The 25,741-nt window shown below is 39.3% G+C and overlaps 1 protein-coding gene across 1 annotated transcript in view; it reads left to right on the top strand.

The window, feature by feature from the left end:
- The first annotated feature begins 206 nt into the window (after positions 1-206).
- Positions 207-25,741, top strand: part of GREM1 (gremlin 1, DAN family BMP antagonist) — a 34,726-nt gene continuing 9,191 nt past the window's right edge. The window contains exon 1 of the mRNA XM_040332154.1: positions 207-359. The gene's annotated coding sequence lies outside the window, so the exon portion shown is untranslated. The remainder of the gene's footprint in view (positions 360-25,741) is intronic.

The following is a 25,741-nucleotide window of genomic DNA, read 5'->3' as shown; positions in this document are numbered from 1 at the left end:
GTGCTGTCTGAGAAGTAGGCTGTGTGACGAAACACAATCTTCTGTACTGAAGGACACTTTACAGTGGGCTTCTTTGCTCAGAAGTCTCTCACTCACTCAGTTCTCTTTAGAAGAGGTCAGGCGAAGTGTTAAAAGGGGCGTATAAGACATCATACAGCCTGAGTGCAGTGCTGTCCATCAGCCAATGATGTGGGAGGTTTGCAGAGTAAACCTCAGCTGGCAGACATTTAAATGAGAGACAGCTCGGCGCTGCAGCAATTTGTAGCTTGGATCTGAAGGATTTCCTCCATCCTCTTGAATGGACAGCTCATATAGGACACTATTCCTGTGAGGCAGGACCAGCCAGGCACTTCACACAGGTAAGGCTATCAGGACTGAGACCTCCATCCAGCCTTCACAATTGTACAGTCCATCCAAATAAATTCATAGTATATTATTTTCTCCCAAGATTATTATTATAATACAGGATTTATATAGTGCAAACGGTTTGTGCAGAATACTTTAAAAAAGTGTTGCTAAAAAAGACAGGTTTGGGGATTTGTCTATGGAAATATATTGTCCCAGGTTTTCAACTCTAATCCTTGCGTTCCTCAATGTTATATTCAGTTCTTGCCACACAGTTTTATTTATTGGGTTGAAATTTTGTAGAATATCATCAGTATATTGTTTTATACCATTTATCCACATGCCAGGAATTACAGTTCTGTAAATAATTGGCACTAGTGTAATTCACATTAATACAATCAATGCTCAGATGCAGGATGTCTGCATTTTATTTTTTAACATTCTCGAAAAAGTATTTATACATTTAACATTATATATATTTAGGGAACATGTATCAAACTCACAATCTGTTTATCTGTTACATCATGTGTGCATAGAATTCTGAAGATGCAAAGGAAAATAATATTGTTAGTGTACCTGTAATCTAATTTTACCACAGTAAAGTGTATTGTCTATATTGCAGTACTTTTACTTAAATATTAAATAAAGCAATTCATTTACTGATGACTGTTTCTAAGAACTTTGGTCATTCACAGGTGTAGTAAATGTTTTACAATTCAAGGCTCATAATTTTATTTTGTAAAGTTGCAATTTTTTTTTATCAATTTATTATTATTGTTATTATTATTATTATTATTATTATACAGGATTTATATAGCGCCAACAGTTTGCGCAGCGCTTTACATCAGGGAAGACAGTACAGTCACAATACAATCAATACAGGAGGGATCAGAGGGCCCTGCTCGTTAATCGTGCATCTGTGTGTTTTTTTTTTTTTGTGCATCAATTTTTTTGGTCATTTAGGAAATCTTTCATAAAAAACAAAAAAAAACCAACATCATTTTCTTATACCTTGCTGTGCGTTGCATGCACAAAGCTAGCATGATTTCATGAGGCTGAAAATAATTTTGGTCCTCTATAAAAATAATACTATGATTTTTTTTTTTGCTCTGACTGTATTGCTTAATATCACACGCTATCGGTATACAAAGGAATTATTAAGTGATTACAATAGAATTTCTTCCGTCACTTATGCCACATGACAATGTATGTGGGTTGTTATTTTTGTTTATACAGGACAAAGTGCAAATAGTGACTTCAAGCAACCATGCTTTGTATATAATTTGTTCATTTGAAAACAAACCAGAATATGTAGATAATTAATAAAAGTGTTTAGATGAAGCAGATCAAGTTCCTAGTTTCTGCAGTTTGGTTCTTGATCAGTCACGGAAAAGTGGTTTATTATAAATGGCAGCACATATGCCAAGTGGTTAGGCACTTAGCTTTGGGTTGATCAAGTCTTGATTGAATCACGCATTCATTTCACATACTATATGCACCACTTTTCCGAAAAACTAATTTTTGGGTTGTCTCCCACACGCCCAACCCAAATTGTTCTCATGCCGCGTACACACCATCACTTTATGTGATGAAAAAAAACGACGTTTTTAAAAACGTCACTTTAAATGACCGTGTGTGGGGGAAAACGTTGTTTTATGTCTTGTGAAAAACGACAAAAAAAAATTGAAGCATGCTTCAATTTTATGTGTCGTTTTTCAAAACGTCGTTTTTTACTTCACAGAAATTGACCGTGTGTAGCAAAAAACGACGTTTAAAACCACGTTTTTACACCCGCGTATGCCCAGAAGCTAGTTATGAAGCGAGCTTCAATCGTAAAAAGTGGTGAACGTAACCTCGCTTTGCTAGAGCATTGTGAAAAAACTATGGTGTGTAGGCAACGTCGTTTTTGAAAATTGAAGTTTCAAAAACTTCATTTTTTACTTTACAGAAAATGTCGTTTTTTTTCATCACATAAAGTGATGGTGTGTACGCGGCATTAGAGTGCCTTTTAAATGCTTTCATCCAATATTCACACAACTTTCACCCAGGAGTCACACATTTTCCAAATTAAATCCAAACATTGACCCCTGAGAGTTATTTATGTTAATTTCTTTTGCTCGAAAATAAATATCACTGTTCTAGAAAAGGTTTTAGTGACCATACTGTTTCTAAAAATATAGTCACGTGGATATTTTTTTTCTTTTTAAACCAATAGTTTTATTACCAAAATATATTTATGAATAATAGACAAGAGCATACAGCATGAGCTTTGGAGCCCTGGATGTAGTAATGTTGCATTAAAACAGAATACATATGGGCATATATCAGTATAAAAATAATCATTACAGGCAGAAATATGTGGTAATCATATACAATATCATGAAACCTAGGGGGCTAGGTGCTGTTAAACCAATAATTTATGAGCTACAATGCTCAATAATGTTGTTCATGGCAAATGTTTAGCGGGTCTTCAGCTTTCAAATACCTTTAAACATTTTAGGCGTCTGTTATTATTGTGGATGTGAACACAGGTTATCCAATCTATGTAATCTCAAAAATTTTGTTCATCTAGAGAAATAATCGTTTTGGTAAATCATATATTTATAAGATATTTATTGGAACCCAAGTTCTGCCCTACAGACCCTCACCCTCAAGTAGGGCTACAACTGTTGATATATTTTTTAACTATTATGACTATTACATTATGATCAGTGAAAGGTTGTATTTTCTTAAGGGTTTTGAATTTTTTTTTTTTTTTTTTATAAATGATTATTATATTATTTGCTTAACATTTTTGTGTGAAACAATATTAGAAATAATTATTGCATCAACCGTTGTAATACAAAACTTTTCCAGGATGCATTTCTAGCCCCTACTCAAAGTTGTTCACCTGTATATATTTACAAGGTGGAAAAGGATCAGGACTTCCGACTTGCATCTTCTTTCATTTTTTTTTTCGTTCTCAGTCTGTGGCCGATTCATAAAAGTTGAATGCCAACACTTTTTTTGCCTTAAGATGGTTTATTTGATGGACCATCAGATTTTATTGGGTAAAAACTTTTTAACAAATAAAATAACTGCATGGGCAGTAAAATGGCAAATTATGGTAAAAGAAAGGTTATGGATCTTGCCAGAGGTAATAGTGTTGTCCCCGTAAATTAAAGGGAATATATTTGGGGAAGACAAAGCTGGATAAGGGTTTTGTATATTGATTAACAGTAAGCCAACAGCATCCAAACTACAGCCGTAAAAGCAAATAAATATTAGTTTTTAAAAAAAAATTAAAAGGGAGATTAAAACATGATTATGAAAGCTAGAGATAAAAAACACATGACTACTATTTATTTATTTTCCCTAATATCGAATGCACATCCAGGCTCTGAGTTGTAATAAGTTAATGGGGAGGTGTAGGGTAGGTTCAAAAGAAGATCACTAAATTAATAAAAGTGAGTGAGGTCCTACAATACAATAACATGGATTGTATTGTGTGGGCAAAAATACCCTGAAGATCATCAAAATTACATATATAAATATATTCAAGGTCAATAGCAGCATTTGGATTTGTTTACATTTATTTGCTTCTTCCATGTCCCGTACTAAGCATAAAGGGCATCAACTACTCATGAGGAAAATCAATTTTATCATCCGTTTTGGGAGGGTTTATGATAGGAGCTGCAGAATGCCTTACCAGATAAGGTAGCAATGGCAAAACTAGTGACAAAATTTGGAAAAAGGCTGCATGATTATAATGAAAGAGAGGGGTAGGTCGAACCCGCGCTACGGATCTAATATTTTCAAGTACTTCAGTGGTACTGGTAAGGATATGCTAATTGTTAAGTGGCAGCCCCTACGTGAAATTCCACCTAGATGGAATATGGAAAGTGAATGGGGGTGAGGTATTAGGTGTTGGCGCCTCTTAATTAATGTGTAAAAAATATATATGTATAAGATATATAGAAATAGTAAATTATTAGTTGGTTGTGTGGTGCTTAACCAATCTAAAGCTATGACTTGGTCCACATGTGACTCATTATGGTATGTGAATATATTAAACCATAAACAAAATAGATTATATAAAAATCTGTGCTAATTAAAACATAAATAATTAAAGTGCTCTGTGCCGTGAAAATTTTGAATGATATCTGATGCTGGTATTAACAGTCCATGCAAAAAAATGCTTCGTGCTTCATATAATATTGTACAGTTGGCAGTGATCACTCAGTGCTCCCTCTTCTCATGCTCTGGTGGGTCCCTCACCCACCTGATCCAGGCAATAATCTATATTGATACGCCTGACTTTCATTTGTTAAATGTGAGTACCTGACCTTTTTTTGTTAAATAAACTTTTATCAACTGTATTACACTATGTGGGCACTCTCTCTCTCTCTTTTGAGCTATATACCAGACTGAACGGGTCTAAACAAGTGGAGGCTTGCCAGAGAGCGACACAGGGCTAATACTGTGAAGGCCTTTCACCCCTTGAGGGTGCCTGGATCTGGTGAGTGAGGGACCCACCAGAGCATTAGAAGAGGGAGCACTGAGTGATCACTGCCAACTGTACAATATTATATGAAGCACGAAGCACTTTTTTGCATGGACTGTTAATACCAGCATCAGATATCATTCAAAATATTCACGGCACAGAGCACTTTAATTATTTATGTTTTAATTAGCACGGATTTTTATATAATCTATTTTGTTTATGGTTTAATATATGGTTTAATTCACATACCATAATGAGTCACATGTGGACCAAGTCATAGCTTTAGATTGCATGATTATAATGAACAAAGTATATGGTTCTATAGAAATATTCCTTTACAGGGGAAAGATTTGACTGTTTCTGTAGGGTCACGAAGAACAGTTTTTTCCTGTAATTATTAATTTTTCTTTAGCAACGTGACCTAGCCATGTGCAGAATGTACACTATCTCAATTCTAATAACTTGTTAAAACCTTCTGCTACCATGGAAACATAATATGTAGCCAAGCTGAGAGGGTCTTGAGGATAATGTTTGACCATCTAAAGCTTGTATTGGTTTCCAGGGCTAAAGTTATTTACATAAATTAGCACACTACAGAAACTTCGAAATGTCAGACGCAATATATTATTTTATTAGAACGTAGCTTTTCATATTATTGTAACAGGCGCTGCAGATAAGATAGTCAAATGTTTAAACATTGAATGTGGTCTTCTGTTGGATCCACTAGTAGGATTATTAGATAATTATTGCTATGGATGGGGACTTGAAGACATAATTTCCCATGTTATGCAGTTACTGTATGTCATAATAACCAGGATCCCATGCTGTGCTGCATTTTGATTATGGTGTCATTCTGGAATAAGTATAATGGTACAAAATTGATTTTGGTATTATTAAAATGGTTTGCTTTAAAATTTTTAGTAGAAGAAACTCACCAACTCTCTACACTTACTGAAGCAGTATAGATAACAATATTGTGGAAAATGCAGCCATGCCAGTCTGTGGGAAAAGCTGGTTAGGTGCACAATGGGGATATTGGGGTTGATTTACTGAATACGCTAATCTATTTGCAAGGGAAATAATCACTCAGCTCCGTGAATGTGGTGAAAACTCACTTTTCACAAAATACCCAGTCATGTGCTAGGAAAATTAAAAATACTGTATTTTTGCTTGCACATGATTGGATGATGGAAGTCATCAGAGCTTCATCACATTCACTAAATTAAGGGAGAATTCTCTTGAAAAGTTAACAGACTTTTTACCCAACGTGTATGTTACCCTAATATAATATTATTTTATATGTGTGTGTCCACACGTGTATTTTAAAAATCCTAGTCTCTATTATTTTCATGTACTTCCTCTATCTGAAATACCTAGTTAATACTGCCAATCACATGTCTTCCTTGTTCTAAGCTGGCCACATAAAGCACAGAAGCTGACCTGTGTTAGCATGGTCAGTTTTCATTCATTGGCTGGCTATTCACACATACTGGATACTGTGCAGAAACACAACATGCTTGTATTTTATACTGTGTTCAGCCATCCACCCCCCAAATCACAGCCTGCCTCTTGAACATACAATGGAATGGTCTATGGAATACAGGCACACAAATTAAAAAAAAATATAACAGGGTTTTACTTACCTACTCAGTGCAATGGAATTGCACAGAGTTCCCTGAACCTCCTATTGACACAGACAGCGGGACTTGGCCCACCCCCCAGCTCCTTCATCACTGGCTTTGATTGACAGCAACATAACCTGATGGCTCCCGCTGCCTCAGCAAAGTCATTGACAGCAGACAGCGAGAGTAGAGAAGATCTTCCGATGTGCACAGCGTGGATCGAATAAGGGCTCAGTTAAGTAAAAGGGGATGGGGTGAGGGGGGATATGTATGCCTTAACATTTTTAACTCTATTGCAAGGAATGCATTAAGATAAACCATGCTTAGGCTTTAGAACCACTTTAACTAAAAAGGGGAAACACCTCTTCTGATCTCTAGAACAGTGTTTCCCAACTCCAGTCCTCAAGGCACACCAACAGGTCATGTTTTCAGGCTTTCCATTATTTTGCACAGGTGATTTGATCAGTTTCACTGCCTTAGTAATTACCACAGCCGTTTCATCTGAGGGAAATCCTGAAAACATGACCTGTTGGTGTGCCTTGAGGACTGGAGTTGGGAAACACTGCTCTAGAAGATCAATCAGCTAAGCTGTCACTGCAATCAGTCGCCAGTTCATACTGATAAATATATCATATTTTAATAATATTTTAATCCTAATTTGATTTCAAAATCCCTATAATTGCTGGGATTGATACATCAAAATTCACAGGCCGTTTTGTGTTCACTAATTCATGCACCTTCCCCTCTCTGAGCTCATTGCATCTTCACCCATACACCCATGTGTAGGGAGTTAGACAGTTATTTGATCTAATATATTATAAAATTAAAGTGATATTGGAGGCAGCTATTTTTACAATAACAATCATGTCATACTTTGCACAGAGTAGCCCCGAATCTCCTCTTCTCAGTTCCCCGCCGGGGCTCCTGACCCCTCCCTCTGGTTGAGGCACATCCCCCCGAGCTGTTTGCTATGGGGCACCCAAGCAGGCTAACTTCTGAGCCACTTCTCTGTATGTCCATTCACATATGGAGAGTGGCTTGGCCATGCCCCCACTCTTTAATCATTGTCTCATTGGATGTGATTTACAATAACGGGAGCCAATGGCTTCCACTGCCGTCTCAAGCAATGAGGGGGAAGAGACCAGGGAGAGCCGCTGCTCTCATGCACATTGCTGGATCGAGATAGGGCTCAGGTATTATGGGGGACTAGGGGACTAGGGGAGGCAGCTGCAATCATAGAATGCATCAAGGTAAAAAAACGTGAGCCTTTACAACCACTCTAACATAAATTTGAAAGAAAAAATGTTGTGTGTAAAAACCTTGTTTCTGTGTATACATTAAAAAAATGGACGTACATGAGGGCAGCCATATTTCCTTATTACACATACAGACCCCTTTTCCTCTTTTGGAGCACTAGGTAATGGTTGTAATTTGCTTTTCCTTTTTACAGTGCAAGTCTACAAGTTGACCAATTTACTGAAAACGATGTATGGCTGATACTGAATTAAGTAGTTGGGCAGACCCATTGTAGTGCCTGCATCTCTACAATCTACAAATCCACATTCATTTTGGAAACATGCAGAATAAATATTCTCCAGGGGAAACAATGCAAAAATGAATTCAAAACAAATGTAATAATTTTGAGCATGGATAAAAGGGTTAGTTTAGTAACAGTACAGCTCAGTGATTATGCACTGCTAATTTTATATGGTAAAACTTGGGTTTGCAGAGACATTTTGTGCACACAAAGTGTATTTATATCCTTTGTGACAAATAAGAAATATATTTTACAATCTTTAATGTTTTTGTGCCCGGAGTTTAGCTTTAACCACTTGCCATCCGTAGGATGTCATATGTCCTAGAGCTGCTGCAGGCATCATACATGCATCACATTTTTCAGCTGGCAATCCCCTTTAATGTAGAAAGGATCACTTCTACATGCGGGGAATGGGGTCCCCCCTCTCCCCACTGACATTTACCAGGCTCTCCCGTCCCATCAGGGATCCAAGACTGCTTTAACTGGTGGCATATGGTGCACTGAACAAAAAGATGTTCCTCTCTCTCTGTGAGATCAGAAACCAGAAGTGACAAGGATTTTGTCACTTATGGGTTTGGTTTGATGTTTACAAGCCAAGAATCTGATCCAACCAATGTCGGTTGGATTGGATGCCAGAGGAGATATCTAGGGTCTATTAGATCCCAGATCTCTTTATAAAAGGGACTTGTCACAACCCATGCAATCACAAGGGATGTTGTTAATCCTTTGTGATAGCAATAAAAGCGATAACAAAAAATAAAGGTACAGTGCTAAAAAAGGACATTTAAATAAAATAAATAATCATTTAAAAACATGTAAAGGTCCCGCACACATATGTAAACTGCGATCGCACCACACATATGAGATATTGCTGCGACCATCAGAGCAAGAGCAAAATGCTAGTTCTAGACCTCCAGTGTAACTTTAAACTGGCAACCTGTAAAGGCTTTTAAAGCTTCAGTGGATTTGGAAAGCAAAGGGAATGGTTAAACCCTGTCTATATATCTTTTGCTATCTGTGTACTGTTGGGAAGATTTCCCAACAGTACACTTCACTTCCTGTGTCTGAGACCCAACAGAAAGTGAGAGGAAATATTAGCAAAGTGAGGAAATTCTCCCTTTATCCAGAAGTCACCAGAATAGGTGTACCCAATGGAAGATTTCTCTTCACCCCGTTCTGGTCACAACTGTGAAATTTTAGATTTAACAATTACTTTCTAACTTGGCGAGAGGGAAAATCTCCCCATAAACGGCAATACAGTTCTGACAGAGGCACAAATCCTTCTCTACTCCAAATCCCAAAAAATAAATAAAAATGCCTTTAGATACACTTTAAAGCTAGGGGCAGCGAAAATGAAAGAATTAAATACCATTGGTATTTCCAACTTTTTTTTAAATTCAAACATTCAGATTTTTAGGGAAATGGGATAAAATTTGTTTTGCACTTCTCCTAAATCTTTGTAATTAAATTCATCCTGTTGGAAACCATCTCAAGGTCTGCTTGTTATAAATGTTTGCAGTTTTGTTGATTGAAATCAGCAGTCCTGAAAATAGATAAAACATTCACTTGTACCATGGTGATTATGCTCACTTGTTTTCATTTAGAATCTGAAGGATGAAATGGGAGATAATTATGAGTTCTAGATTGCAATAATGAGTAATAGACATTGTGGGCAGAAATCTCTGAGTGCTCCAAATATCAGCTACACATTTTTATGTGCTCTTTTTAATACCACTATTGCTACTTCTACTTGCCCCTACGTACCCTGTCATTATACCAGCTTTAAAGTAAAACTCTAGCCAAAAATAGCCATACCTGCAATTATCTCCAGTGATTTGGTTAACTGGCTGCCTACTTGTACAGCTTTTTTTTGTACACTTCATTTCTTCTGAACAGGGACTTCAAGAGGCCAACAGCAAGCTAATTCCAGCTAGTTACACTGCTTGTATTAAAAACATTTATTAATAACATTGAGATGCATACGTTTGTGTATTTTATATCAACTTATAATCCACATTTAAAGAAGACACTAGAAATGGCAGCACGTACCTTGAGATCTGTTATTGGAGTACCCCAGAAATCCCAATACCTGGGAGCTCCAGATCCCAGACTGATTTATCATGCAAACACTAACTTCAGAAAAAAGAGTCAAGCTGACCTTTCTATCTCATAAATATGGACCAGTAGGTATCCACCATACTGTAGGTATGGATCAGTAGCTAGGTAAATCAAAAACTTGTAAAGTCTCCCAGGTGCCATTGATCACACACAAGGCTTAACAAATAATGCAACCCTCCATATGAGTGGTCACATGCGCATAGTGAAATTCCCCCAGGGAAAGGGTGCTCTCTTCAGCCTCCACAGAGACACCAGGAATTTTGCAGTCAGCAGTCACCATATACATCCACATCCTGCAGGGAACTGCTGCACCACTGGGAATTAACACAGCCGGACCGATGCACATATGATAAAAGAGACACTCCATATAGTGTAAAACCACCCATAAAAAGGAATGTATTAAGTCTAAGCACTTACAAATGTCTAGAAGTAACACATGGTAGAGCAACATGAAACTCTAGCACCAAAGGTGGCTGCTGTTTCTTCGCACATGCTCAGTAGCACGTATCTGGGTGCACCCTAACAGTTTTGTCACAAATGACATCATCTGGGTGCCCCTCTTCTGTTTGTAAGTGGCTGTGCTGCTTATTGTTCACAGAGGTATTTAAAGCTCAACTCCATCTTTTGATATACTTTAGTTCATTTGGGTTAGCTTGGCCCAAACAAACTATATCCCTCACTGAAATGTGAGGCTGCTGGATGTGCGGTATAAACTGTATGCAGCTTTGGCTACATACAGCATAATGCAACGTTTTCTATCAATACAAGCTTCCTCTGATTGGCTAAATCATAGGTGGGCTGATGATGTCACAACCTCTTCCAATCAGAGCAAGCTTTGTATTGAAGCTATGTAAAGTATGTCAAAAGATAGAGTTAAGCTTTAAGCACATCACTTCCTGTCTCTGGGTTGTTGGGTTGAAAATCACAGAAGGCAGAGGTTGAGAGAGTGAGAAAGTCTGAGACATGTGTCCTGTCCATGGTAAAGTTGTTGCTGAACCCAGACCAGAATAAATGGATTACTAGGCAAGTGCTCCTATGTTTGGGTTTCCTATTGTTGTCCATAGCTTCTGGTTGTATATCTAAAGATTGATGACAGAAAGCTAGGTTTGTGCTACTGTACGTTTGTTGTCACTTGCCTGTATATGAGTAGGTGAACCTGTTTATTGCAATAGCGTTTATATACAGCTCTTGTTATTTAAGTTAACCCTGTTCCTTCCGATCTGGGATTCTATAGCTAGTTTTGGCTTAGGGCTCAATAACCAGGATGGCCTATAGCCAGGTTAGGTAGGATAGCCACTTCTGGTACATGACAGGTTAGAAACTACTAGGGACCAAGTTGCAGAGTTCCTTTGAGAAGCAGCGTTCCAGGTTCGTTAGAAAATGAGCTACTAGCAAGGACTTAAGGGTGACTTGCAACCAGTTGCCCCACCCAATCCCTACCTTGCACCGCCCCTAAATACACCCTCATAAATCTCATTAAATGACACTTAAATGTTTTGTGCAGAATTAAGTTACAAAAATAAATATTAACAACTTTATCAGTGCCCATCAATGCAGCCTTGTCAGTGCCCACCATTGCAGCCTCACCTTTGCCCACCATTGTAGCCGCACCTGTGCCCATTGTTGCAGCCTCACCTGTGTCCATCATTTCATCTTGACCTGTGCAGAGGAAGTGAGAGGATAGCCAGATCATCACAGGGGAAGAGAGAGTGGAGGAAGAGGCGAGTTGACCGCATCACAAAGCCTCCGCTCGCGTTTACACACAGCCCCGCCTCCTGACCCAATGACTGTGACAGACAGAACACATCCCAGCATTGGACCGGCATTCTGTCACAGGCATCAGGTCAGGAGGCAGGGCTGTGAGCGGAGGCAATTCTAATGTAAGCTGTTACAGCGGGGTATCCCTGCTTTGTGATGATCTGGCCAGCTCTCCTCTTTCTCCACACTCTATTCCCCCAGGGCAATCGCTAGGAGAACAGCTCCCATTCAACCCCGCCTGCTGGCGGGTCCCCCCCCCCGCCCGAGGCGAGTGGAAAATTTGAGGATTGTACCAGGGTATATGTGCACAATTACACCAGGACCCTTTTTGTACCCCCCCCCCCCCCCTGATAATACCTGTTTGTACATTGGATGTATGTGCTATTATTAATTTTTTATTATATAAAGCTTGTATTATTTCCGTACTGGTGTGCATCTATACATTTATCGTTCATGTTATATGCTGGCTTTAGTAGTTCTGCTGCTCTCAATTACTTTGATTACTGGTTAATTTCCCAGGAAGGGAATCCTCTATGTTCATAGCAGCCCTGTCGTGGTTGGAGGCACTGCCAACTTTATTCTCAAACCCAAACTTTCACTTTGCAAAAGTTCTAGTTCTCTTATTTACTTACAGGTTTAGCACAATATCCTCATACTGTATATTCTAATATGTTTTCAATTAAGCAATTCATCCTTTCAGATGGTTGAGATATGTAAATGGATTTGTTTTAGAACAGTATAACAGTTAACAGATTGATACTGTCACTATTGTAAGTTAAGCTAAGGGGGATGTGAAAGATACTGCATGGTTATGATGAAATTCTACTGGACAAAATTCATTGAGGAGAGATCAGAGCTAATAACACCAGACACCAAGACCAAACAAGGATAGTGATTTTGTTATCTCTTGGGGTAAAAAAAACAAAACATAATGGTAGAAAAAAGCAAAGTGGACTGTTGAGGTTGTTTTTTTCAAAAAAATTTGTCTGAGGGTCGATCTCTTTTTATACCAAGCATGTTTAAATTCACTTTTCATTGACTGACTCATCTACTACAAGTCTGTTCCAAGTATCCACTACTCTTTTTAGTAAAATCACTTAAAGCGGAGTTCCACCCAAAAATGGAACTTCCGCTTTTTGGAATCTCCCCCCCCCGGTGTCACATTTGGCACCTTTTCAGAGGGAAGGAAGGGAGTGGATACCTGTGTAATACAGGTATTTGCTCCCACTTCTGGGCATAGATCACTGCGGTGATCTATGCCACATCCGGCGCCTACTCCGTCCCCTCCGCTGTCTTCTGGGAGACACACAGGTCCCAGAAGACAGCAGGGACCAGTGGTGTCGTGCATGTGCAGTAGTGGGAGTAGCAGTAGGGAACCAGGCAGTGAAGCCACAAGGCTTCACTGCCTGATTCCCTTACCGAAGATGGTGGCGGCAGCACCCGAGAGCCGAGGGAGAGATTGGCTTCGGGTGCCAACATCGCAGGTGGCCAGAACAGGTACGTTTTCTAATATTAAAAGTCAGCAGCTGCAGTATTTGTAGCTGTTGACCTTTAATATTTTTTTTTCAGCGGAACTCCACTTTATGTTACTTTTGAACTTCCTAATTTGAGGTCATGTCCCCATGTTCTTAAGTTCCATTTGTTATTAAAAATACTGCCCCCCTGATCCTTATTTGCACCCTAATGTATGAAATATTCAGTCGTGTCTCTCTTTTCCCTTCTTTCCTTAAGGTTGGATATATGTTCCTCCAGTGTCTCCTTATATGTTTTATTACTCAGACCTTGCAACCTTTGTCTCTGGATTCACTCTGTCTCATCAGTATTATGTTTAATCCTATTTTTTTTTTTTTTTTAGAGAGAAATAAGGTACAAGCCACGTTGTATCAACTATACAAATATTAAATTCTTAAGATAATTGTATTTTGCATAAATTTCCACATAGAGGTTTGAGAACATAGGGTCACAAATAAAGAAGAATATGTATCGGCCTAAACTTGGGGAAAAAAAATGTTGTTTTTATATCTTTTTTGGGGATATTATAGTAAAAAATATTGAATTTGTTTCAAAATTGACGCTCTATTTTTGTTTATAGCGCAAAAAATAAAAACCGCAGAGGTGATCAAATACCACCACAAGAAAGCTCTATTTGTGGAAAAAAAGGACGCCAATTTTGTTTGGGAGCCACGTTGCACGACCGCGCAATTGTCAGTTAAAGCGATGCAGTGCCGAATCGCAAAAAGTGGCCTGGTCCTTCAGTTGAATAATAGTCCGGGGCTTAAGTGGTTAAGTTACAAAAAACGATACAACTAAGTTAGAAAAGAATCCAGACAAGCAACTAAATTAGGCTTGTTTACTTTAGAAGTGGCGCCTACTAGGTGATTTAATTAACTTGTATAAATATATAAGAATCTCCACAGACTAGTTCATCATCTGCATAATTCATCTATAATGGTTTTCGGGTTAATACCCATTGTGTTGGTAATTCTCACTAATGTGAATGCTTTTGTAGGGATGTGCCATTATGTTCTTTGTCTATAAACGCAAAGTAAAGGGTATCTATAGGTGCTATATGGGCCTTGCCTAATAAAAGTGATTTTGCTGTTTGAATAGTATGCATTGTTTGGGGTGTACAGATGATCACAGAAGTTAACCTAAAGGCACCAATATTAGGTTTAAATCCTGTTGGCTGTGTTGGCATTTTTTTACTCATTCCACATGTTTACTCATGACTGAAATAGCTGTGCATGTCAACCAATCACTTTCTAACTTTCATTTTTAAAGCAACTAAATAAGCTGAAGCTGATTGGTGGATTGATTATTATATACAGCTGCTCCAGATTTTATTGACTCCATCTAGTGCCATAGCTGTAGAATATAATTAGGTGTGTGTGCGTTAAGGATAAGAATTATGTTTTGTTTGCAGACTTGTTTTAAAGAGGAAATGCCTGTTCTATATTTGATAAGTATTCTTGGTTAGAATATTAATAGAACTGCTTGTATTAGTTTTGGATTTATACTGCTGTCCTAGTACTGAGGTCTTGTTATGTTTCTTTGGTGTCGTCTGTTTGCTAGGCTTTCACTAGGTGTTTTATGTGTACATGCTTATTGAAAAATTTAAATAAAAAAAAAAAAAAAGGAAAAAAAGAGGAAATGGCATATAATGATCTGGCCATAAAATGCTTAGATTGTCATCACTAATCCTTACCTTTTTGTGACTGACTTATAAATAATAAAGCCACTGGCAACCACACAATTGGCATATTCAGAACAAGGTATTTGAAAAACAAAAAATAGATATTTTGCATTAAATTGTAAGCCAAAAGTGGACCCCTATTTCAGACCTCCCTAGTGCACCAAAATATAGGGATCAGGACACCTGCCATGATCCATTTATGAGCACTATTTTGGCTGCATCAATAATTGACCTGTATATTACATAGTATGTCCGGTTGAAAAAAGAAACAAGTCCATTAAGTCCAACCTATGTGTGTGAATATATGTCAGTATTACATTGTATATCCCTGTATGTTGTGGTCATTCATGTGCTTATCTAATAGTTTTTTGAAACCATCGATGCTCCCCACTGAAACTACCGCCTGTGGAAGGGAATTCCACATCCTAACGGCTCTTACAGTAAAGAACCCTCTACGTAGTTTAAGGTTAAACCTCTTTTCTTCTCATTTGAATGAGTGGCCACATGTCTTATTAAACTCTGTTTGTTGTAAAGTTTTATCCTTATTGTGGGTTCACCAGTATGGTATTTGTAAATTGAAATCATATGCCCTCCCAAGTGTCTCTTTTCCAGAGGGAATAAGTTCAGTGCTCGTATCCTTTCTTCAGAACTAATGTCCTCTAGTCCCTTTATTAGCTTCTCTGTACTCGCTCAATTTCCAGCACATCCTTCCTGCCCAGAACTGGACAGCATACTCCAGGTACGGCCGGACCAGAATCTTGTGGGAGTGGGAGAATTATCACTTTATCTCTCGAGTTAAACCCCTTTTGAATGCATGCCAATATTCTGTTTGCTTTGTTTGCAGCAGCTTGGCATTGCATGTAATTGCTGAGTCTACTAGAACCCCCAGGTCCTTTTCCATCCTTCTCCCCTCAGTGAGAAGATTACATTCCTATTTTTGCCACCCAAATGCATTACTTTACATTTTTACACAATAAACCTCATTTGCCATGTAGTTGCCCACCCCGTTAGTTTGTTCAGATCCACTTGCAAGGTTTCCACATCCTGCAGGGAAGTTATTGCCCTGCTTAGCTTAGTATTGTCTGCAAATACAGAGATTGAACTGTTTACCCCATCCTCCAGGTAGTTTATGAACAAATTAAATAGGATTGGTCCCAGCACGGAACCCTGGGGGACCCCACTTTCCACCCCTGACCATTGCGAGTACTCCCCACTTATCACTACTCTCCGAACTCGACCTTGTAGACAGTTTTCAATCCATGTATTCACCCTACTGTCCATGCCAATGGACCTTACTTTGCACAGTAAACGTTTATGGGGAACTGTACCAAATGCTTTTGAAAAATACACCACGTCTATTGCCTCCCTTTATCTTGATGGTAGCTCACCTCCTCATAGAAGGTTAATAGATTGGTTTGGCAAAAACGATTCTTCATGAATCCATGCTGATTACTGCTAATGATACTGTTTTCATTACTAAAATCTTGTCCCTTATCATACCCTCCAAGAGTTCACATACTATTGCTGTTAGGCTAACTGGTCTGTAATTCCCAGGGATGTATTTTGGCCTTTTTTTAAATATTGGTGCTACATTGGCTTTTCTCCAATAAGCTGGTACCCTTCCAGTCAGTAGATTGTTGGTAAAAATTAGGAACAATGGTCTGGCAATTACTTCACTGAGTTTGATAAGGACCCCCGGGTGCAAGCCATGTGTTCCCGGTGACTTATTAATTAAAAATGTTCTATTTCTAATTCTGTCCTCTGTTAGCCATGCGGATGCTTCCTGTGACGTGTCATGATTCTTTCGTGAAGACTGAGAAGGATAAATTCACCATCCTTTGTAACCAAATTCCCCTTCTCATTCTTTTAGGAGGTCAATATGGTCTGTCCTCACTCTTTTACTGTTTATATACTTAAAGGATTACTTGGAATTCTTTTTGCTCTCCTTCGCTATGTGTCTTTCGTGTTCTATCTTAGCTGCCCTAATTGCACCCTTTTATTTCTTGTTGCATTCTTTGTAAAGTTTGAATGCTGATGATGATCCCCTAGCCTTGTATTTTTTGAGGGCCTTCTCCTTTGCTTTTATATGCATTTTTACATTTGGAGTTAAGCCATTTAGGACTTCTATTCGCTCTTTTAATTTTATTTCCCAATGGAATGCACTGGCTCATGCCCTTATTTAATATGCTCTTAAAGCAAACCCATATCTCCTCCATGTTCTTTGTTCCTAAGATTTTATCATAATTAATATATTCCAGCAAGGTTCGTAGTTTAAGGAAGTTGGCTATTTTGAAAATCAGTGTCTTTATTTTCCCTTTATGTTTCTCATTTGTGTGATTTATACTGAAGCTAATTGACCTGTGATCGCTGTTTCCTAAATTGCCCTGTATTTACACATCCATGATTAGGTCTGTATCGTTGGTAATCAGTAGGTCTAGTAACGCTTAGTTGGCGCGTCTTCCATCTGACCCATGAAATTGTCCTGCAAGCCATTTAGGAACTGGCAAGCCTTAGACGGACATGTGATTGCTTCCGCCCAGTCTACGTCTGGATAATTAAAATCCCCATTATGATGACACTTCCCATCCTTGCCACTAATCCAAATTGTAATAGGAAGTCCATCTCCCCTTTCTCCCTCAGGTTAGGAGGCTTATAGCATACTCCCAGTATTACTTTCCCCTTAGTTTCCTCCCTTTGCAGCTCTACCCATAAGGATTCCACCTCCTCCCTTGCTCCCTTAGTAATATCTTCTCTCACATTCACTTGTACATTATTCTTAATATACAGGCATACCCCTCCCCCTTTTTACGCTCTCTATGCCTGCAATAAAGGAAATACCCTTGAATGGTTGCCAGCCAGTCATGAGAGCTTTTGAACCAAGTTTCTGAAATTCCCACAAAATCGAAATCCTCCTCGTACAACAGTATTTCTAATTATCCCATCTTGTCCGATAGGCTTCTAGCATTGGTGAACATGCCATGTAGTTTAGACCAGTTACATACGGTCTTCTTATTGGGTGTTCCGAGGTTGCCAGTAGGACTTGTTACTATACATACCTTGGGTTTATGTGCTTTAATCAACCTACCACGAATGCCCCCAATACTTCACTCTGGAATATCCACCTCGAAACCCTCCCCCCATCACCTAGTTTAAAAGCCCCTCTAACTTTTCAGCCATCTTCACTCCCAGCAGATCTGCACCCTCCTCATTTAGGTGCAGTCTGTCCCTTTTATAGAGCTGGGGACCGACTGTGAATTCAGCCCAGTTCTCCAGGAACACAAACCCCTCATTACTACACCAGCTCCACAGCCACTTGTTTACTTCCCTAATCTCCCTCTGCCTTTCCGGTGTGGCTCGAAGTACCGGTAGTATTTCTGAGAATACTACCTTGGAGGCCCTTTTTCTCAATTTAGCTTCTAAGTCCCTAAAACACTCCATCTTCCTCTGACTTTGTCATTGGTGCCAACGTGCACCATGACAGCCGGGTCTTCCCCAACACCTCCCCAGCCTTCTTTTTAATTAATGAAGTAGGAGATCAGACTGAGGTGTGGAAGCTGCATAAGGTGAAAGGCGAAAAGGTCTGTATCCAAGTGATACATGAGGAAATAAAGAAAAGAGAAAGAAAAAGAGTGAATTTACAATAACTAGGTAATTAAGTCAACATATAACAGAACAATAAAGGAAAAAGAGACGAGTCCACAATCTCTTATGCATTGTTTGGGTTTAAAACATTGGAGGGTACACTTATTGGTATTGATACCATTATACCATGGTATACCATTGTACCATTATATCTCAGCAAAAGGTTGTTTAGAGGGCTGTGGTCATAGGAGCCAAGAAGTCACAAACTAAGGCCCAAATCTTAAAAAAATATATCATATTAGAACCCACTTTCATCACTGCATCTACTTTTTTTTTACAATCAAGTAGTGAAGGACATGGAGCCTACCTCCAGAAATGTAGACTTAGTCCGTTTGTGGGAGTACACCGTTTTGATTGGATTTAATAGCAGAGGGATTATAGTGGAACAAAAAAGTTGCATTGGGTTAGGCCTAATTGAAAAGAGAAAGCGAGAGAGAGATTGTATTCCGACAGTGGGGAGACTTCCCCACCATCAGAATACAAGGATCAGTGTTGCAGGCTATAGCCCACAGCACTGATTGAACAGAGAAAATCTGACATGGTGGTTGTACAGAAGTCTATAGGTAGATTGACTTCTGCACAACCACAGTCCCCATACATGGATCGAAATTTGACCAGTCTCTGCTGAACCGGCTGAATTTCTATCCATGTATGGCTAGCTTTACTTTCATTTGAAATGACGATCCAACAAAATATTTAGAATCTGGATTTCATTTTTTTTAGGTCAGATTGGTTTAGCTATATTGTCTACATGAAGACAGCTAAAGAATCCAAGAAAAAACATGGAAGCAACAGGAAGAAAGCCTTCAAACATGAGAATCAGCATGTTTTTTGTCATCTTAAGTACGTCTCTATTTTGATGGACAGAAACAAATACCGTACTTGAACTTCCAGTAACAGAGTTAATGTAAGAATAATTACCAACGAAGACCGTGTGTAGAAAAATATACAATGAGGAAGCAAGTAGTCTTATATAACAAATATTTACAAAACGATTTTGATCATTCTTTATTGTACTTCTAACAGCAATCTGAAGAGTGTGGGTTTTATTTTTTACAGACCGCTAAAATAAGAACTGTGTATTGTTTACAGAAATCACATTAATTCATTCTCCGACTGTCAATTTTAGGTCAGACTTAGGCTGCGTACACACGTCGATCCATCCGACTGATGGCCCGATGTGCGTACACACCATCGTTCCAAAAACCGATCGGGTCAGAATGCGGTGACGTAAAACACACGACGTGCTGAAAAAAAACGAAGTTCAATGCTTCCAAGCATGCGTCGACTTGATTCTGAGCATGCGCGGGTTTTGAACCGATGCTTTTGTGTACTAACCATCGGTTTGGACCTATCGGTCAGCGGTCCATCGGTTCGATTTTAAAGCAAGGACGAAAGACCGATGGGGCGTACAGACGGTTTTAACCGATGAAACTGAACTTCGGTCCGTTTTCATCGGTTTGGACCGACCGTGTGTACGCGGCCTTAAAGTGTAATTATGGGCAAAAATAAAAAGTTTGTCAAAAGCATCGTCCATCTCTGAGGACAGGATCTGTATCTCATTTCTTCCCTATTAAAGGCCAAGAATTGAATTGTTGATTGACATATTTTTCATTTAAACATTTGCTTGAACTTTTACCTTTTGTTTTATTTTTTATTTTCTTAATAAAAACTTTTCTGTTAAAAAAAAAACATTTGCTTGAACTGATTACCTGAATCACTCCTTCGTACTTTATCCTAGGGTAGAACTTTGACCTCCGATCCAAAATAATCCAAAATAAAATGTGGTATTGCACGTATCGCATGCGTGCATTTACAGTTTTCTTGTAGTCCACTGCAACATCCCCAAAATACCTGTTTAGCTTTGTCAGTGAAGTTCATTTATGGCATCTTCCTGTGATGGGATGGCAACAATGCTGCAATGCTCATGAATTTGGAGCGGCAACTCTTTCAGCACACACCTAGTCCTGCCCACTGCTTTCTGTATTGGTTGCCGAGACCCTCCAACTGTGAGCGCCAAGGGAGAGGGAGCATGTAAAGCACAAATGAGGAGGTGTCTCAATCAGGGGAAAGCAAGTGATTGTTTTTTACTTTATCAGGTTTAAGTATCACACAGTAAATGGATTTGAGACTTATTTAGACTTTCATATGGGACCCTGAAGATGTACTTTAGGATAACCATACATAGGTCAAGATTGCTGCTCGATACAAATTTTAACAGTAAACCTGATCATAATGCTTGATCCTTTCCCTTTGCTATCCCTTTCGCTAACCTTACATAGTTAATCTGGTTGAAAAAAGACACAACTCCATCTAGTTCAACCAATAAAAGGGAAACAAATAAAATATACAATCCTATATACACAATCCTGTACCCACAGTTGATCCAGAGGAAAGCAAATAACCCCAGCAAAGCATAATTCAAATTTGCTCCAGCAGGGGGAAAGATTCCTTCCTGATTTCGCAAGAGGCGTTTCCTGCATCAACTTTACCTATAAATGTTAGTATCCAGTTCAGAGTTCTACTAGAGTCCATGATTAAACAGGTTATGGTCAGTGGTCATACGTGTGATTAGTGTATGTTCTTATTTGCTCTTGTCAATTGGAATTGTGCATGTAATGTACATTACTAATTATGTACATGTATGTAATGTTATAATAACTACAGCTGAGAGCTCATAATACAACTACTGATGTCATTATGTAAGTGCCCACTGACTTTCAATGTACCCCTTCAGCCGTAAGAGACCTTTTATTCTGTGCTACATAGACCTGGTCCCTGCAATGTACACACAATGTTGTGTTACATAGACCTGATGTTATCCTTATAACAGTTACCAGTTTCTGTGTAGTTGGCAAACAATTAAATCCTTCTTTAACCAATTAAGCCCCAGAAGAATTTACCCACTTCCTGACTGGGCCATTTTTTGAGATACAGCACTGCGTCACTTTAACTGACAATTGCGACGTTGTACCCAAACAAAATTTACGTCTTTTTCCCCCACAAGTAGAGCTTTCTTTTGGTGGTATTTGATCACCTCTGCGGTTTACATTTTTTGTGCTATAAACCAAAAAAAGCGTAAACTTTGGAAAAAAAAATATTTTTTACTTTTTGCTATAGTAAATATCCCCAAAAATGCTTTTAAAAATCGAATTTCTTCATCAGTTTTAGTCAATATATATTCTTCTACATATTTTTGGTAATACAAATCTCAATAAGCATATATTGATTGGTTTACGCAAAAGTTATAGTGTCTACAAACTATGGGAAAGATTTAGGGCAGATTTATGGCATTTTTATTACTATTTTTTTTTACCAGTAATGGTAGTGATCTGCTGCAATATGAAGGCGGCTGGTCTGCAAGCGGTTAAAGTGGATATCAAACCCTCACATATACCCAGTGAAGTGAACAGCCTCAGATGAAACACAGATATGAAAAATCAGTACATATGTTTTACATGTACATCTGCTGTCTTCAGCTTTATATATTCTTTAGAAAGTGCACATTTTCTCTTCCTGTTCAGCACTGGGAGTGGATTCTTGGCAAAATTACCCTCTTTTGAAAATTCCAAAGTTGGGAGGGATCCTTCTGAGGACTGACATTAAAACGGAGCTCCACCCAAAAGGGAAAGCTCTGCTTGTTTGCAGCCTCCCTCTCTCCACTGCCACATTTGGCAGTTTTTTTACCCACTTCTGGGTAAGCAATTTACATTTCCAGCCCCATAGAAAGCGCTGTGAGACTTGCACATGCGCAGTAGGAAACAGCCCGTTTCCCTTACTACAGATGCTGGTGCCTGCAACCGAAGCCGATTGACAAATTGTCTAGGGGTGCCAACCAGATCCCTGGACAGGTAAGTGTCCTTATATTAAAACTCAGCAGCTACAGTGTTTGTAGCTGCCAACTTTTAATTTGAATTTTTTTTACAGTCTGGAGCTCCTCTTTAGGGTGATGTTAGACCCTAACTTTGTAAGCACTTTCAGTAGTCTGTTTAATCACTCCCAAATTATTCAGCTTCTTTGTCTTTAATACTAACCCTTGCTCCAGTTTAAGCTGTTGCCATGACCACTGCCACATGTTTTTTTGTTTTAGGGTGTCTTTCTCTTTCAGCATCCTATGGATTCACCCTTGCATACAGGGACTAGAGTCGTGTCTTCCTGCTCTGTGTGTTTCAATATAAACACACAGCAATGTAGCCTGGGATGACCAGGCACTTCCCTGCTCATTCTTCCTCCAAGACTGGAGACTGCCATGTCCACTGTTAACTTTTTTGTGAAGACCAGACGTTCAGGAAAGCAGAACAGGAGCCTTCAGCTTTGGAAGTTGTAAACTACAAGTGCTGGAATAAGAATGTTAACAAATAGTTCAGAGGGAATGTTTATTTTATTGTGCTGAATATGTTAACCACTTCCATGCAGGGCATTTACGCACATTCCCGCCCAAGCCAATTTTCAGCTTTCAGCACTGTCGCACTTTGAATGGCAATTGCGCGGTCATGCTACTCTGTACCCAAACAAAATTGGCGTCCTTTTTTCCCCACAAATAGAGCTTTCTTTTGGTGGTATTTGATCACCTCTGCGATTTTTTTTTTTTTGCGCAACAACTAAAAAAAGACTGAAAATTTTGAAAAAAAATTACGTTTTAATTTTTTTCTGTAAATTTTTTTGTAAATAAGTACGTTTTCTCTTTCAATTACGGGCACTGATATGGCGGCACTGATGGGCACCGATGAGATGGCACTGATGGACATCGATGAGGTAGTACTGACGGGCACAGAGGTGGCACTGATTGGCGGCGCTGGTATGCGGCACTGATGGGCACACATAGGCGGCACTGATGGGCACTCATAGGGGGCCCCGGGCACTCATAGGCGGCACAGATGGGCACTCATGGGCGGCACTGATGGATACTTATGGGTGGCACAGATGGGCACTGATAGGTGGTAACTGGGCATGGATGGGCACTGGGCACTGTGGGGTGGCACTGATGGACACTGTGGGGTGGCACTGGACACTGTGGGGCGGCACTAATTTACCCATGTGTGCCAATCAGTGCCCATTTGTGGGCACTGATTGGCATCTTTTTTTCAATGCTTTTTTTTGCCCAGACTTATGTTTTTTTTTTTGCCCTTCCCTGGTGGTACAGTGTGGCGATCCGAGGGGGGGTTGCGCTGATAAACAATCAGCGCGAACCCCCCGTCAGGAGTGCCGCCGATCGGCTCTCCTCTACTCGCGTCTGTCAGACGCGAGTGAGGAAGAGCCATCAACGGCTCTTCCTGTTTACATCGTGATCAGCCGTGGTTGGACACGGCTGATCACGTGGTAAAGAGTCTCCGTGAGAGACTCTTTACCGAGATCGGTGTTGCGGGGTGTCAGACTGACACCCTGCAACAACGATCGCCGCGATGCGCGCCCCCGGGGGCGCGCAGCGGCTCAGAATCCTGAGGACGTCATATGACGTCCAGTCAGGATTCTACAACCACTTTGCCGCCAATTTGTCATTGGCGGGCGGCAAGTGGTTAAGCTAAAAATGCTGAGGATTTAGTACTACTATAAATTGGGTTCACTGGTGCTAATAACACCATGGGGTATGATACAAGCAAAGACATGGACATATGTGCCCAAAAGGGCATTTCCACTTGCAGGCACAAGTGCAATTTGAGTTTGTGATGGACACAGATACATTGACCTAATGGTATAAGAACATGCACATATAAGAAACAACAGTGATGACTGTTAGGAGTTGTTAAGGGGTAACACAATGTTTTATTCATCTCGCACATGGTCTCTTGCAATGGGATCATTGCAGTCAGTAACTCCTTCCTCATTAAAAATACAGTTTAGTAGACAATAAATGACATTAAAAAATGCAATCAAGAATTTTGTGTCTCATTAACAAAATGCATGCCATTTTATTGGTGCTGTTTAAAGTGGCATGGCACAGTTCTGTGCCAGTGGGTTTTATTTGGAAAATCTGGTCATCTTATAAATATTTTAATATGACATTTTTATTTGGGAGTGACATCTTAAAATGATCTAATAAACGTGGAATTGTTTGTTTGCTAGTATCAGATTATTTTGGGTTTGGAGTCTACATCATTGTGCAGACTTGAGATTTTCTATTGTTATAGTATTAGTTTCCTCATACCTCTCTAGACCTGCATTATTCACCTGGTAGAAATGTTAACATAAACACAGTCATTTTTGCAACACTATACGTGTAAAAGAGGGTGAGGACACCATCTGCGGTGCACAATGGACCCAGAGAACCTCTTTGTTGTCCTTTAGTTTGAACCCTTTAAACAGAGTCCAAGCTCACCACCACTGATCATATGTAATGCTTAGAAGAATGCATCAAAAAAACAATATTGTTTTTGTGAACTGGTGCCCAAAACTGCATATTCCAGAGATCTTACTAACGATTTGTACAGGGGTAAAATTCTCTCTCTCTCTCTCTCTCTCTGGAGTCCATACCCCTCTTAATACAAGAAAGGACTTTGCTCACTTTGGAAACCGCAGCTTGGCATTGCATGTTATTATTGAGGTTATGATCTACCAGAACACCCAGATCCTTCTCCACCATTGATTCCCCCAGTTGTACTCCCCCTAGTATGTATGTTGCTTGCATATTCTTAGCCCCCAAGTGTATACCTTTAAATTTAAGTCATCATTTGTGTCAACTGGAGGAAAAGTGGCCCAATGGCTGGATAAAGACAAATGGCCACAGTTTGGAGACTGCTGCTCTATGGGAACACTCAGTACATGAACACACAAGAGACAATATTTAGCCACTACACTGTTATTTTCTAAATTCTTAGTGCTGGAATGTGACCTTGTCCCATTAATTAAATTAGCCCACAGATGTTGGATTGTGCAGCTCAACACACAAAGCTGAATAAACTTTCTTCTTGAGGGTGCTGAATTCTGATTGTTGTTATAGTAAATATCAGATAGAGAACTATCAAAGTGTGCTAATATTTTGTAAATTGTGGTTTGCACATACAGTTGTGCTCATACGTTTACATACCCTGTCAGAATTTATGATT

This window comes from Rana temporaria, chromosome 13 (assembly GCF_905171775.1).
Source record: "Rana temporaria chromosome 13, aRanTem1.1, whole genome shotgun sequence".
NCBI lineage: Eukaryota > Metazoa > Chordata > Amphibia > Anura > Ranidae > Rana > Rana temporaria.
Note: the sequence above shows the minus strand (reverse complement) of the source record. Positions and strands in the feature narration are given on the sequence as shown.